Here is a 13,273-nt window from a genome sequence, read left to right as displayed (position 1 = left end):
TTCACGGAGAAGCCACTCACCCTCCCTTGGCCTCAGACTTAGGTTTTATTTTTTCCTGTAAGACAGAGAGATCTGATTTCAGAAACTCTGGGATTCCTTCCACGAGTAGAATTCTACTCGTTACCAATGTCCTACATTTGTGCCAGCGCACCCACTACCTGGGACCCCATGCGTGAAGCAAGAGAAGCCACGATTTGGAGTGAGGCAGACCCAGCAGGAGCTCCTCTTTCTGCTGTGTCCCGGCTGAGTAATGCTGCACAGTCCCTGACCCTGCACATCCTCAGCTTCCTCGCCTTTAAAACAAAGGTGGTTGCCCTGAAAGGTGTGGCTCAATGGGCTTGGCATCACCCCATGGACCAAAAGGTCACCTGTTCGATTCCTGATGTTTTTCTCTCCATCTCTTTCTCCTTCCCTTCCCTTGTCTCTAAAAATAAATAAAAATATTTAGGAAAAAAATTTTTTAATGGAGGTGGTAATGACAGTACCTAATTCATGGGCTATTTTGACTTTAAGTAGAAGCACATGGATAAACAATGATCACACAGACCTTGGTGCACAGGAAGGAAGCAGTAGATGGTCATCATTGTCATGTGTTTGAAAATGGGCACAAAAATGAAATGGAAGGTTTTGCCATCTATATCTCCTATTGAAACAGAGGGCACTAGAGCCACTTCAAAACTAACAGGTTACTTCAGCCAAGATGGAGGCCTAGACAGACACACTGCATCTCCTTCCACAACTAAGAAGGAACACAACTACCTCAAAACTAGAGACAACCAGAAGTTCCAGAAAACTGAGCTGCATGGAAGTGCAATAAACAAAGATATGAAGAGGAAATACTCATCCAGACAGGTGCAACAGCTCTACCTAAGACACAGAGGCAAACAAACACCAGAGCCTGTCGAGATGGGAAGACAGAGAGGTATGGCCCAAAAGAGGGAATGGATCAAGGTTCCAGTGGGAGAACTAAGTGATAAGGAGATAGCCAACCTAACAAATGTAGAGCTCAAAATACTGGTGATAAAGATGCTCACAGGCTTGACAGATATGCTTAAGTACAGCAAACGCATAAGGGAAAAAGTGAAGGCTATGCTAAGTGAAATGAAGAAAAATCCACAGAAAACCAATGGTGAAGGGAAGGAAACCGGGGTTCAAATCAATGACTTGGAACATAAGGAAGAAAAAAACAGTCAACCAGTGCAGAATGAGGAAACAAGAATTGAAAAAAATGAGGAGAGGCTTAGGAACTTCTGGGACAACTTTAAACGTGCCAACAACCAAATCATAGGGGTGCCAGAAGGAGAAGGGGAAGAGCAAGAAATAAAAGCTTGTGTGAAAAAATGAATGAAAACTTCCCAAATTTAGTGAAAAAAATAAACATACAAGTCCAGGAAGCACAGAGAGTCCCAAACAAGCTAGACCCAAAGAGGACCACACCAAGACACATCATAATTAGAATGTCGAAGGTTCAAGATAAAGAGAATCTTAAAAGCAGCAAGAGAAAAGCAGAGAGTTACCTACAAAGGGGTGCCTATAAGACTATCAGCTGATTTCTCAGAAGAAACTTTGCAGGCTAGAAGGGACTGGTAAGAAATATTCAAAGTGATGAAAAGCAAGGACCTACAACCAAGATTACTCTATCCCCCAAAGTTATCATTTAGAATGGAAGGGCAGATGAAGTACTTCCCAGACAAGGTGAAGCTAAAGGACCTCATCATCACCAAGCCATTATTATATGTAATGTCAAAGGGACTTAAGAAAAAGAAGATCAGAACTATAAACATTGAAATGACAACAAACTCACAACTATCAACAACTGAATCTAAAAAATAGAAACAAAATCCAACTAAGCAAGCCAGAATAGGAATAGAATCATAGGTATGGGGGTCATTGGGAGGGTGATCAGCTGGGAGGGGCAGGGGAGAAATGGGGAAATGGTTCAGGGACTAAGAAGCATAATCGGTTGGTACAAAATAGACAGGGGGGAGTTAATAATAACATAGGAAAGGGTGAAGCCAAAGAAGTTATATGCACGACCCATGGACATGAACTAAGGGGGGGTGGGATTGCTGGAGGGAAGAGGGGTACTGGGCAGAGGGGAGCAAAGGGGAATAAAATTGGGACAACTGTAACAGCATAATCAATAAAATATACTTAAAAAGTACTGGCAGGCTAAGAACTACAATTCGCGTTCTGTTAGCAAGATCTCAGAACTGGCAGGTGGCCGTCTCCCAGGGCACAGGCACCACTTCTCTGGCTTCCCGCCTGATCCAGATTAGGAGATAATCAGACATAAAGGGCCCTGGCACACACAGCACTGCTTTGTCGTATGCTGGTTTCTGCTTGCTGAGTTAGGGACGGGGAGGTTGGGATCAAAAGAAAGAAAGAATTGGGCTGTGCTGGCCTCTCCGCAGCCACTGTCCACAGGAGCCATTTGGTTACTGAAACGCAGGCCGTCCAAGCTGAGATGCGCGGCAGGGGAAAATGCGCACCAGACTTGGAGGACTTTGTACCAAAAATGGAATGTGAAATACTTCATTAATAGTTTTCTACTCGCTATACATTAAAATGATGAAAATTGGATAAACTGGAGTACATAAAATATATTTTAAAATTAATTTCCCATTTCTTTTTAGTTTTTTAGTGTTGACTACTAAAAAGCTTTGAAATTACATATACAGTTTGCATTAATTTCTTTTCTTTTTAGTTCTTTTTAAAAAAGATTTTATTTATTTTTAGAGAAAGGGGAAGGGAGGGAGGAAGAGAGGGAGGGAAACATCCATGTGTGGTTGCCTCTCATATGCCCCCAACCAGGGACCTGGCCCGCAACCCAGGCCTGTGCCCTGACAGGGAATTGAACCCAGTGACCCTTTGGTTTGCAGGCCGGCGCTCAATCCACTGGGCCACACCAGCCGGGGCTGTATTACATCTCTGTTAGCAAAGCTGTTATAGACGGAGGGGAAGAAGCGTGCGCGCACACACACACGAGGAAGGAGTCACAAGGAGGCAACACATGGAAACACCCTGTGGGGTACGTGGTAGGAGTGCAACCCCAGCTCAAGAAAACACTCGACTTCCGGCCAAGATGGAGGCCTAGAGAGACACGCTGTGTCTCCCTCCACAACTAAGAAGGAATACAACTACCTCAAAACCAGAGACAACAAGAAGTTCCAGAAAATCAAACTATATGGAAGTCCAACAAAAAAGATATAAAAAAAGAAATACTCATCCAGACAGGTAGGAGGGGCAGAGCCAGGGTGGAGAGAGGATTCGGTGTTGTGGCAGCAGCGGCAGGCTGGCAGAAAGCGCAAACATTTTAAAAAGTCAGGAGGGACACCTGGGGAGCGTTCCCAGCTCCTCATGCAGCTCACGGTCCCAGCACCGGGGAAAATCAAGCCTCATTGCTTCTGACTGTGCAGACCAGTGGGGGTTGGGGTGGAAGCAGAAACTGCAGGTCTCTCAGTGGAGTCCACTTGTTTAAAGGGCACCCAGGGTCCTAGAACGTCCACAGACCCACCCTCTCTGGGAACGACAGCCAGGGAAGCAGCTAGAGGGGTGCCAGTCCCATATGGAAGTGGGAGAGGTGCCTGGAAAAAGGAGCGCTTGCTGTGCAAGAGGCATTGTTCCCTCTCAGACCCCTCCCCCACATACAGCACCACAACATGGTAAAACAGGTCACCCTGTACTGATGAACCCCTAAGGCTCCAGCCCTTACAATGTAACAGGAGCGACAGCTCTACCTAAGACACAGAGGCAAACAAACAGAAGAGCCCGTCAAGATGAGGAGACAGAAATATGACCCAGAAGGATCAAGGTTCCAGTGGGAGAACTAAGTGATGAGGAGATAAGCCAACCTAACAGATGAGGAGATAGACAACCTAACAGATGTAGAATTCAAAACACTGGTGATAAAGATGCTCACAGGCTTGACAGATATGCTTGAGTACGGCAAACGCATAAGAGAAGTGAAGGCTTTGCTAAGTGAAATGAAGAAAGATCAACACAAAACCAGGGGTGAGGGGAAGGAAACCGGGGTTCAAATCAATGGTTTGGAACATAAGGAAGAAAAAAACAGTAAACCAGTACAGAATGAGGAAGCAAGAATTGAAAAAAATGAGGAAAACTTCCCAAATTTTGCGAAGGAGATGGACATACAGTTCCGGGAAGCATGTGGGGGTCCCAGGCAAGCTGGATCCAGAGGAGACCACACCAGGACACATCATGACTGAGATGCCAAAGGTGAAAGATAAAGACAGAGTCCTGGGGGCAGCAAGAGAGAGGTGGAGAGTAGCCTACAAGGGGGTGCCTATAGGACTACCAGCTGATTTCTCAGAGGACACTTTGCAAGCAGGAAGGGACTGGCAAGCAGTATTCAAAGTGATGAAAAGCAAGGACCTACAACCAAGATTACTCTCTCCAGCAAAGCTATCGTTAAGAATGGGAGGGCAGATGAAGTGCTTCCCAGACAAGGTGAAGCTAAAGGAGTTCATCATCACCACGCCATTATTAAATGAAATGTCTAAGGGACTTACTTAAGAAAAAAAAGAATCAAAATTATGAACACTAAAATGACAACAAACTCACACCTATCAACAACTGAATCTAAAAAATAAAAACAAAAACAAACTAAGCAAACCAGAACAGGAACAGGATCATAGGTATGGGGATCACATGGAGGGTTATCAGCTGGGAGGGGGAGGGGGAGAAATGGGGAAATGGTGCAGGGACTGAGAAGCATAACTGGTTGGTACAAAATAGACAGGGGGAGTTAAGAACAATACAGGAAAGGGTGAAGCCGAAGAACTCACATGCACGACCCATGGACATGAACTAAGGGGGGTGGTATTGCTGGGGGGAAGGTGGGTAATGGGCAGAGGGGAGCAAAGGGGGAAAATGGGAACCACTGTAACAACATAATCAATAAAATATACTTAAAAAGAAAAAATAAAAGAAAAAAAGAAAACACCAGGACTGGTTTATCTATTAGCAAAGAAGCTAATAGATAAAGCGACCGCCTTCTCTGTGCCTTTTATGCATTCCGTTTTGCAACACGTGGTGGTGGGGGGGGAGTTGTGCCAACCCCACCTCTTCTCATGGGATAAGTTTTTCGTCTTATAAAACCCCTTGTTTCTCTTGGAAGGTGGCTGGAAAGACCAAGTTAGGGAACGTGCGCCCTCTGCAGGTCACGTGGTAAAGTCTGAAAAGAAGCGCGCGTGAAGGAGGCTGTGAACTGAATGAGCTGCGTTCCCGGGGTTGCGTGTGCAGCTCTGAGCGCATCTGACGCATCCAGCGAGCCTGAAACCAAGCAAGGAAACAGGTTCAATAACGTGGAAGCTATTTTTAGATCAGATAAAGCCTTTTCTCTCATCTTCCACGTCCCTCTGCCTCCCTCCTCTCCCTCCCTTCCTTCCATTCTTTTTCTTTCTTTCATTCTTTGAACCAATGATTCACACAGGTTTTTTTTTTAAATCCTATATAAAGACAGAAGCCACAAGGTCACATTCAACCTCAAGACGGATGCTGCTTAATTCTGTACAATGTCTTTATGAGGCTGATACTTTGCTCATGTTTCTACACAACCTCACAGACCAGGTCAAGAACAGTGAGACACAGACGTCACATCCTCCAACTGCAGACTAGCTCGTGTGGAGTGTCATCCGCATTCCTCAGCGCAGGGAAAGGTCATCTCCCCAAAGGCAGTTCATATGTGGGCCGTTTAGCACTGGCAATCTTTTCCTCATCTGTTCCTGGGCAAGTTTGCCGACATACAAACACACACGAACCTGTAAGGTGGCTGGGACAGACTACCGAATGTATAGAACACTATGTAATAGTATTTCTATGGGAAAAGACAAATACAAGGCCCAAGTTGGGACCCAGGAGCCCTGCCCCCGTCTCCAGCTTCTGGATTCAGGGAGGAGCAGTACCTCTGGCGGAACCTGTCACAGTCCTCACACCAGTCTCTGCCAGCTCTCTGGGTTGCTGAAAAAGGAAGCTAACTCCAGGGAAGAGCCACACCCCAAGCTTTCCAAACTGGAGAACAAAGGAGTGTTCTCCTTGTCATGAGATCAGAGAAAGGACCACAAAGGGCGGACTGTCCCTGCCTTGTCTGACACAAACACACATTCACATAAACATGTACACACAACACTCACATATGCTCACACACACAAGCACGCTCACATAAACACATGTACACACAATACTCACGTACACTCACACTCAAGCACATGCTCACACATACACACTCAAACACACACATACTTTTTCCTTTGTCACCAAAACTCATTTCATAAATTTTCAGTTACAGGCTGATTGCCCATAGTGACAGTAAAACTGGACCTGAGCAGCCTCCAGAAATATAGCATTAGTGTGACAAAATATATTTCCAACTATCATTTTTATTATTTGCAGTATAATTTTTGAAACCAAGTTAATTCCCTTTAACCTACCAAATAAAACTAGCCTAGTTAAATTAAACTGCAGGGTGTAAAATAACTCCAGGAAAGCTCCTGAAAAGGAGCTTGGAAGAACTCAGAAATTATACTGTATTCCTCACACATAATCCAAAACGTGACAAAGCTGTAATGCAAGCCTCAAACCTGTGTATTCTTTGCCAGCTACGGATCACATATTTTAAAATAAACACTTGCGGGGAAGCACAACAGAAATGATAGGATTTATTAGTTGCTGTTTCTTATGTTCGTATTGAAACTTCTTAATCGAAGATGTGTAGACAGCCTAAGTGGTGTGTCTAGTCGGGCCTCGTTTCGCGTAAACGGCTGACAGAAACAAAAGGGCCCGTCGTGATGGGGTTATTGGAGTGTGAGCGGACTACTTCCACAGCTCTGCTCACTCGTGACAGCAAACTGGAAACTCAGCACTTTTGAGAAATACGCGCACTATTTAATGCATAACAGTTCGATACAGACGCTCTTTCCCACTCAATTAACTTGGGAGATTAAAACAAAACCAGAATTCCCCACCTCTTTTTTTTTAAGTTTTCATTACAAGCTTTACAGGAGTCTGGGTTTGATGTAAAGAAATCGGAGTCAGTATCCTATAGCATGGTCATTAAGAAAGCAGGAGCCCCCCTGGTCATGATAACGGGCATAAACAGCCCAATTTGACCTGGTTTATCCTCAGGCAGGTGGCCATGCTGTTTCCCAGGCCTGGTGAGGAGCCGGCGTACTGCCCAGAGCATGCACAAGGACTGGGCCAGGCTGGAAGCATTCCAAGCCCATTTCCCGTCTAGGGTCAGAACTCACAGGTGCAGCGGGGTGTTTCCTGGTCCCCCTTCCCTGCTTGCACCTTCTTGTGCCCCTAGAGTGCCATGCAAAGCAGGCCTTACTCTGTGGGTCATTCAGTTTACTAAATCATGGTTTATTTTTCCCCAGGATATCACATGCTACCTTAGGGTCAGTTTTCAAAAGGTCTTAAATGACTTGGCTCAAAATTGGTTTTGTATTAAAGGAAAGAACTGGCATCCCAGAGTTTCAGTCAGCACCTTGACCAACAGGCAGCTGAGCTTCTGCAGATCGCCCAGAGGTGCCAAGAGTGAGCATGGGCAGAGGACAGCCGAGGTCTATGCCTCTCTGCTGCTTTTGTACATCTTTTCCAGTGTTTTCCATGGAAACAGGACTACAGTTGACAGTCTTATAGGAAGGGGTAGAGGAAGGGTGGGACAGTAAGATCTGCCACCGCACCCCACAAGCCCACTGGGGGTGCAGGAATCCAAGGAGGCTTTCTCGATAAATGGGTTTTCAGACAAGTGAAGCTTCCCCTCATCAAGAACCAAGAGATGTTTTTTTTTAAATTAAATCATTTTTACTTTATTTTTATTAGATTTTATGCTATTATAGTTGTCCTGATTTTTCTCCTGTTGCCCCTCTCCATCCAGCAACCTCCACTCGCTCAGGCAATCCCCCCACCATTGTTCATGTCCATGGGTCATTCATATTTCTCTGGCTGCTCCATTTCCTGTACTGTACTTTACATCCCCATGGCTATTCTGTAACTACCTACTTATACTTCTTAATCCCCTCACCTCTTCATCCATCCCCTGCCTCCGCCCCCACCCCCCGAATCTGGCAACCATCAAAATGCCCTCCGTGTCCATGACTCTGTCTCTGTTCCTGTTTGCTTAGTTTTTTAGACTCAATTGTTGATACATATTTTTGCCATTTGTTGTTCATAGTTTTGCTCTTCTTTTTATTAAATAAGTTTCTTTAACAATTCATATAGCAATGGCTTGGTGATGATGAACTCCTTTAGCTTTACCTTGTCTGGGAAGCACTTTATCTGCTCTTTCATTCTAAATTATGCCTTTTCTGGATAGAGTAATTTTGGCTGTAGCTCCCTGTTTTTCATCACTTTGAATACATCTTGCTAATCCCTTCTAGCCTGCAAAGTTTTTTTGAGAAATTAGCTGAGTCTTATGGGGTCTCCCCTGTAGGTAACTAACTGCTTTTCTCTTGCTGCCTTTAAGATTCTCTGCTTATCTTAACCTTTAGCATTTCAATTATGATGTGTTTTGGAATGGGCTTCTTTGCATCCATCCTGTTTGGGACTCTCTGTGCTTCCTGGACTTGGATGTGTATTTCCTTTACCAAATTAAGAGAACTTTTCTTTCACTATTTTTCAGATTTCCAATTTCATGTTCTTTCTCTTTTTCTGACACCCCTGTGATGTGAATGTTGGACCTCTTGAAGTTGTCCCAGAGGCTGCTTATACTATCCTCCTTTTTTTGGATTTTTTCTTCTTGTTCTGACTGGTTTTTTGCTTCCTTATGTTCTGAATCATTGATTTGATTCTCAGCTTCATCCACTCTACTGTTGTTTATTTCAATTAGTGTATCCTTTGTTTCTGACTGGATCTTTATGGTGTTGAGGTCCTAAGTCCTTTGAGTATCCAGTGTTCTGAACTCTGCATCTGATAGATTGCTTACCTCCATTCTGTTTATCTCTTTTTCTTGTACTTTGGTTGTTTTTTCTTTTCATTTGGGCCATGTTTCTCTGTCCCCTCATTTTGGCAGCCTCCTTGTGGTTTTTCTATATATTAGGTAGAGCTGCTTTGACTCCATGTCTTGGTAGTGTGGCCCAATGTAGTAGCTTTCCTGTAGGGTCAAGTGGCACAGCCTCCCCTATCACCAAAGCTGGGTACTTGAGATGCACACTTCATGTGGGTTGAGTATACCCTCCCCTTGTAGTTGAGCCTTGGTTGCTGTTGGCAGATCAATGGGACGGATTTACCCAGGCCAGTCAGCTGCAAGGACTGGCTATGACCACTGACCAACCTTCACCCTCCATGGAAGATGAGTTACTAATTGTTGTTAGATTATACTTTCCTAAATTGTCAAAAGTCCCTATATGACCATGTATGGGTAAAACAACCTCTTGGGAAGGACTTTCGTACCATTACCCTCCTTCTTCATCGGGATTCCTGGTGTGACTCCACCTCAGTAGCGCAACTGGGCAGAGTCAGAAAAGTGAGTATCTGTTATGGAAGAGAAACAGTCAAATGGAATAGCAAAAAGAAAATGTAATTGCTCTAGCCAGCCACCACATAAACAGATCCTTTCTTAATTTTATTCCCCTGAGACTAATGGCTGATCCTAGTAAAAATCCCAGTGGAAATCATTTTCATAAAAATAACCAAAACATTAAGAACAGGACAAGTGAGGATGACCATGGCTAATAAGCATTCGACCCATCAAGCATCCTTACTAATCCGACCACAAAAATAAGTACTGGCTCGTGGGCTGTGTACCTGAGAGAAGTCAAGAACCATCTTATGGGACTCAAGTAGCAACTTAATTTAAGGAGAAAAGTTCAGCGATGATCTGTTCCTCCCCTGGCGGTTTTGAATGGAATCAATGCACAGCAACGTAAGGCAGCCTCAGCTTGTTCTACACTTGGGTGTTGTGCTGCTCACAGTAGGGCTGGGTTTCTAGCAAAACTTAAAAATTTCTTTTCCTAAATTACTTTTAAAAATCACCATGAGGCTTCTAACCGCATTAATCATCCCCAAACCATCTGTAAATTTATAAACTAGCACTTTAAAAAATATATTTACTCCCCACCTCGTTCCCTAAAGGATTTGACGTGGTTTATAAAAACAAACAAAAGCAATGAGGGGTTTTTAATTTTCCACGAGGAGCGGATGACATCCCCATGTGGTGCTTTTCTCGACTACTCTGCTGCCATCCATGTTTTCACACCAGCCACGTCCTGGCGGTGTGAAGATGCCAAGGTCCAGCTGCTTATTTCCGGGAAAACGCACAGAAAGGCGTCCAGGCTGAAAAGATGTGCACAGGGCACAATGGAGTGCTGCCTGAGTCACCGCAGGGAGTCCCCCACCTCCACCGTCAGCTCCAGGGATGGTAACCTGTCCATGAGGCTGCTGCACTCAGCGGGACCTTCGCTGCATCGCGACCGCACAGCCTGGTACCCCCAGGATAGGCCGAGTGCCTGCAAGGAAAGGGAACCTTACCTGGCCTTGTCCTGGGTCTGGAGGGCCACGTGGCCGTCAATCTTGGGAGGCCAGCACAGCTCCCGTCGGGCGCAGTGGCTGGAAGGAGAGTCTGGAGACCGGGGTAGGGTACAAGCAGTTTCTTATGCCAGCGGGGACCAGGTAAAAGACAGGAATGGAGACTACAGGACCACACGAGCCCCTGTCATGCACGGCTCCTGCCGAGGTGCACCTTCACACTCGCAAACCGCAACAGCTGCGGCACCAGATCCTTGCCGGGGTCCCTGTTTTGCACCTGATTAGGGAACTGTTCCCTTCAGTTGGACCTAACTTAGCTGAGTTCTCACTCAAGCATGGAACCGCCATGTCCCGATACTCTGGCCAGCGGTCCGACAGTTTTCTACCCCGGCTGCCTCTAGACCCTGACATCTCCAGCCTTTTGTTTTTAATAAAAAAGAGATGAGGCTGAGGCCCAAAACCACGGGTTGGAGGGGAATTAAAGGGAAAAGGGATGCCACTGTCGATCTGGCTACTACCTGCTGATGAGGGGCGTGGCAGGGGTTATGAATTCCCATCTCCGTTCAGATGGTGTCTGTCTCAGCCTGACAGATGGGCTGGTAACAATATCCACTCAGCATCAGGAGTGAACGGGTCATCAGGTCAGTGGCAGCATTGGCGATTCTGGGAACAAAGCTAACAAGAAGGTGCACGAGGCATGGGACCAAGGTTAGGCCTAGGAATAGGAGCCTCAGAGGGGCTACGAGAGGGATCAGAATGGCCCGGAGAGGGAAGGAAAAGTAGGACAGAAAGGTTCCAAACAAGGTCTCACTGTAGGCTTGGTCTTTGGCCTGCTGAGTGTTTGTCTTCTTTTTGTGGCCCTGTAGGTTTCCTTCTGCCAGACCTGTTGTTCATGTGGAAGCAGCAAGGCTCACTTAACGTGGCACACGTGCTGCCCGCTTCTGCTGTGGGAACGTCTAGGGCCCCCCCATTCTGTGACACCGCACCAGCTGAGCTGCTGTGTGCCTCCTGCTGGCTCTGAAGAGCATGGACTGCGGCATCCCATGTCTGCTGCAGAGTGACAGAGATGTTCAGGACTGATCTCTCCAGTAGGGCAACACCAGCGAACCAAAAAGGACCCGTGTAAACAGAACGTCCAATCCCTGGTTTTCTAAGATGGGATTACCATGAGCATGGTACCCCCATTCTGCTGTCTCATAGCCTGTGCTGGCAGCCATGCACTTAGGTCTCCAGGGTCTGGAGGTCAAGGCAGTTCCTAAAAATGGCCTAGGTTAGAAACAGCCTTCAAAGAGGCCATATCTTGAGGTGTCAAGATAGTGGCTTCTGGGACCAGGGCCACTCCAGTACCGGGGAAGACCTAACTATGCTGTGTCTCCACACAGGAAGCCGTAGCCAGTTACTGCGGCGTCAGGGACTGGGCGAACACGGACCAGCACTGGGGCTGGAGGGAAGGCACCCACACCAGTGTGAGCTGCCCAGCAGGAGGGGGAAGTGGTCCCCTGGCTTGGATTGCACGTAAGTGGGCCCTGGCAAGGAGGTTGGTAAACAAGAGGGAAGAGAAGGGGGTTGCTGCCAGAGGGGTGAGTGGGCTGGTCGGGTTTTGTGAAATTCTTGTATTGAGGAAAGACCAGCCCCACGAACTCCCCGATACCTGTACTTCGCCCTCCCGGGTTAGAGGGAAAACAGGTCTTCCCTGAACGTGTGGTTGCCGCTCTTGCTCGCCACCTTACCGTCATTAGGTTGCCGCTTACGGGGCACGTTTGGCATTAACAGTACAGTTGTGGCAGATCTGTGTTTGCTCCCTCAGCGGGTGAGTCCAATTTCCTACAGCAGGATCCCACCTGCCCCAACTACAGTCAAAGGTTAGGGTGTTGCTGCAGTGAGCTGTGTGATTTAAGACACCGAGATTGAACACCTTGTCACTGTCACCCTGGTGGAAGTGCCCAAAGCAAAGCTGGGCCATACAGGCGAGTCGCTTTCCCTACTGGTCTGGCCTGTCCCATGCTCTGGGACTGTTTGAGGTTAAGTCCTACAGCCATGGAGAAATTTCTAGGGGTTAAAGCCAGAAGGGTGGTTAGGCTGGGAGAGAATGCCAGAAGCTTGACAGCGGCATCCCTGTTAGAGATGGGGCAGATCCAGCAGTTGTTCTGGTGAGAGATGCTGGCAATGCCATGGATTGCTGGTGTCAGTGGGAGCCTAGTGGCCCAGATAGTGGTGCCAATAAGGGCCAGGATGGTATGTAGATGTCATGCTATGTGTGCTGGCTGGAAAAGAAAAAGGGCACGGAGAGTTATAAAGAGCTATTAAGGGAAGAGCGATTAAGGGAATTGGAGGGGTGAGGAAAAACTGGCTGACAAGCCCAACGCCCCGTAAGACATACAGGGAGACCCAGATCCAGAGCACGACCTCCAGTGTTGTCAGACTGCTCATCCCATCAAGAGAGGGTCCGGCGTAGGGTCCCAACGACGTGCTTTTGTGGCTCCTGACCAGAGGCGTGGCGCAGTGCCCAACCTGTTCACGCTTGAAGCATGGCCCAGGCGCCGCCCTACGCTGTCCCCATTTTGCCTGACCTTGAACCAGCTGGCCCTTCGGGGTGGCGGCAAGCCTAAGGTACTCAATGCGGCCTCTTTCCAGTGCCCTCGGGTTTTCTTCCTCCTCTCTGTCCTCGAACACCTGGGAGGCGATCCGAACCGGACCCCTCTGGGGTGTCCTGGGCCCGTCCTCGAGCTTCTGGTTAATGTCGGGGGCCGACTGTCAAATGAACCGGGTATGGAAGTGTGTCTTG

General features: G+C 47.0%; 1 long non-coding RNA gene across 5 annotated transcripts; it reads right to left on the bottom strand.

The window, feature by feature from the left end:
• Nucleotides 1–9,239: 9,239 nt before the first annotated feature.
• On the bottom strand, nt 9,240–13,177 carry LOC150020473 (uncharacterized). Of its 5 annotated transcripts, XR_016509878.1 has the most exons (5): nt 12,869–13,177; nt 11,007–11,163; nt 10,492–10,582; nt 10,082–10,296; nt 9,240–9,495 (listed from the first exon to the last, which is right to left on the bottom strand). It is a non-coding gene; the product is annotated as an uncharacterized LOC150020473 (long non-coding RNA). The 5 variants fall into 5 exon arrangements; XR_016509880.1 differs by lacking the exon at nt 9,240–9,495 and having other exon boundaries at nt 10,126–10,296; nt 10,387–10,582; XR_016509879.1 differs by lacking the exon at nt 9,240–9,495 and having other exon boundaries at nt 10,126–10,296; nt 11,007–11,151.
• Between the last annotated feature and the right edge of the window lie 96 nt (nt 13,178–13,273).

The sequence above is a fragment of the Furipterus horrens genome, unplaced genomic scaffold, assembly GCF_987537825.1.
Source record: "Furipterus horrens unplaced genomic scaffold, mFurHor1.1.pri manual_scaffold_1, whole genome shotgun sequence".
Classification (NCBI taxonomy): domain Eukaryota; kingdom Metazoa; phylum Chordata; class Mammalia; order Chiroptera; family Furipteridae; genus Furipterus; species Furipterus horrens.
This window is presented reverse-complemented; position numbering and strand designations above follow the sequence as displayed.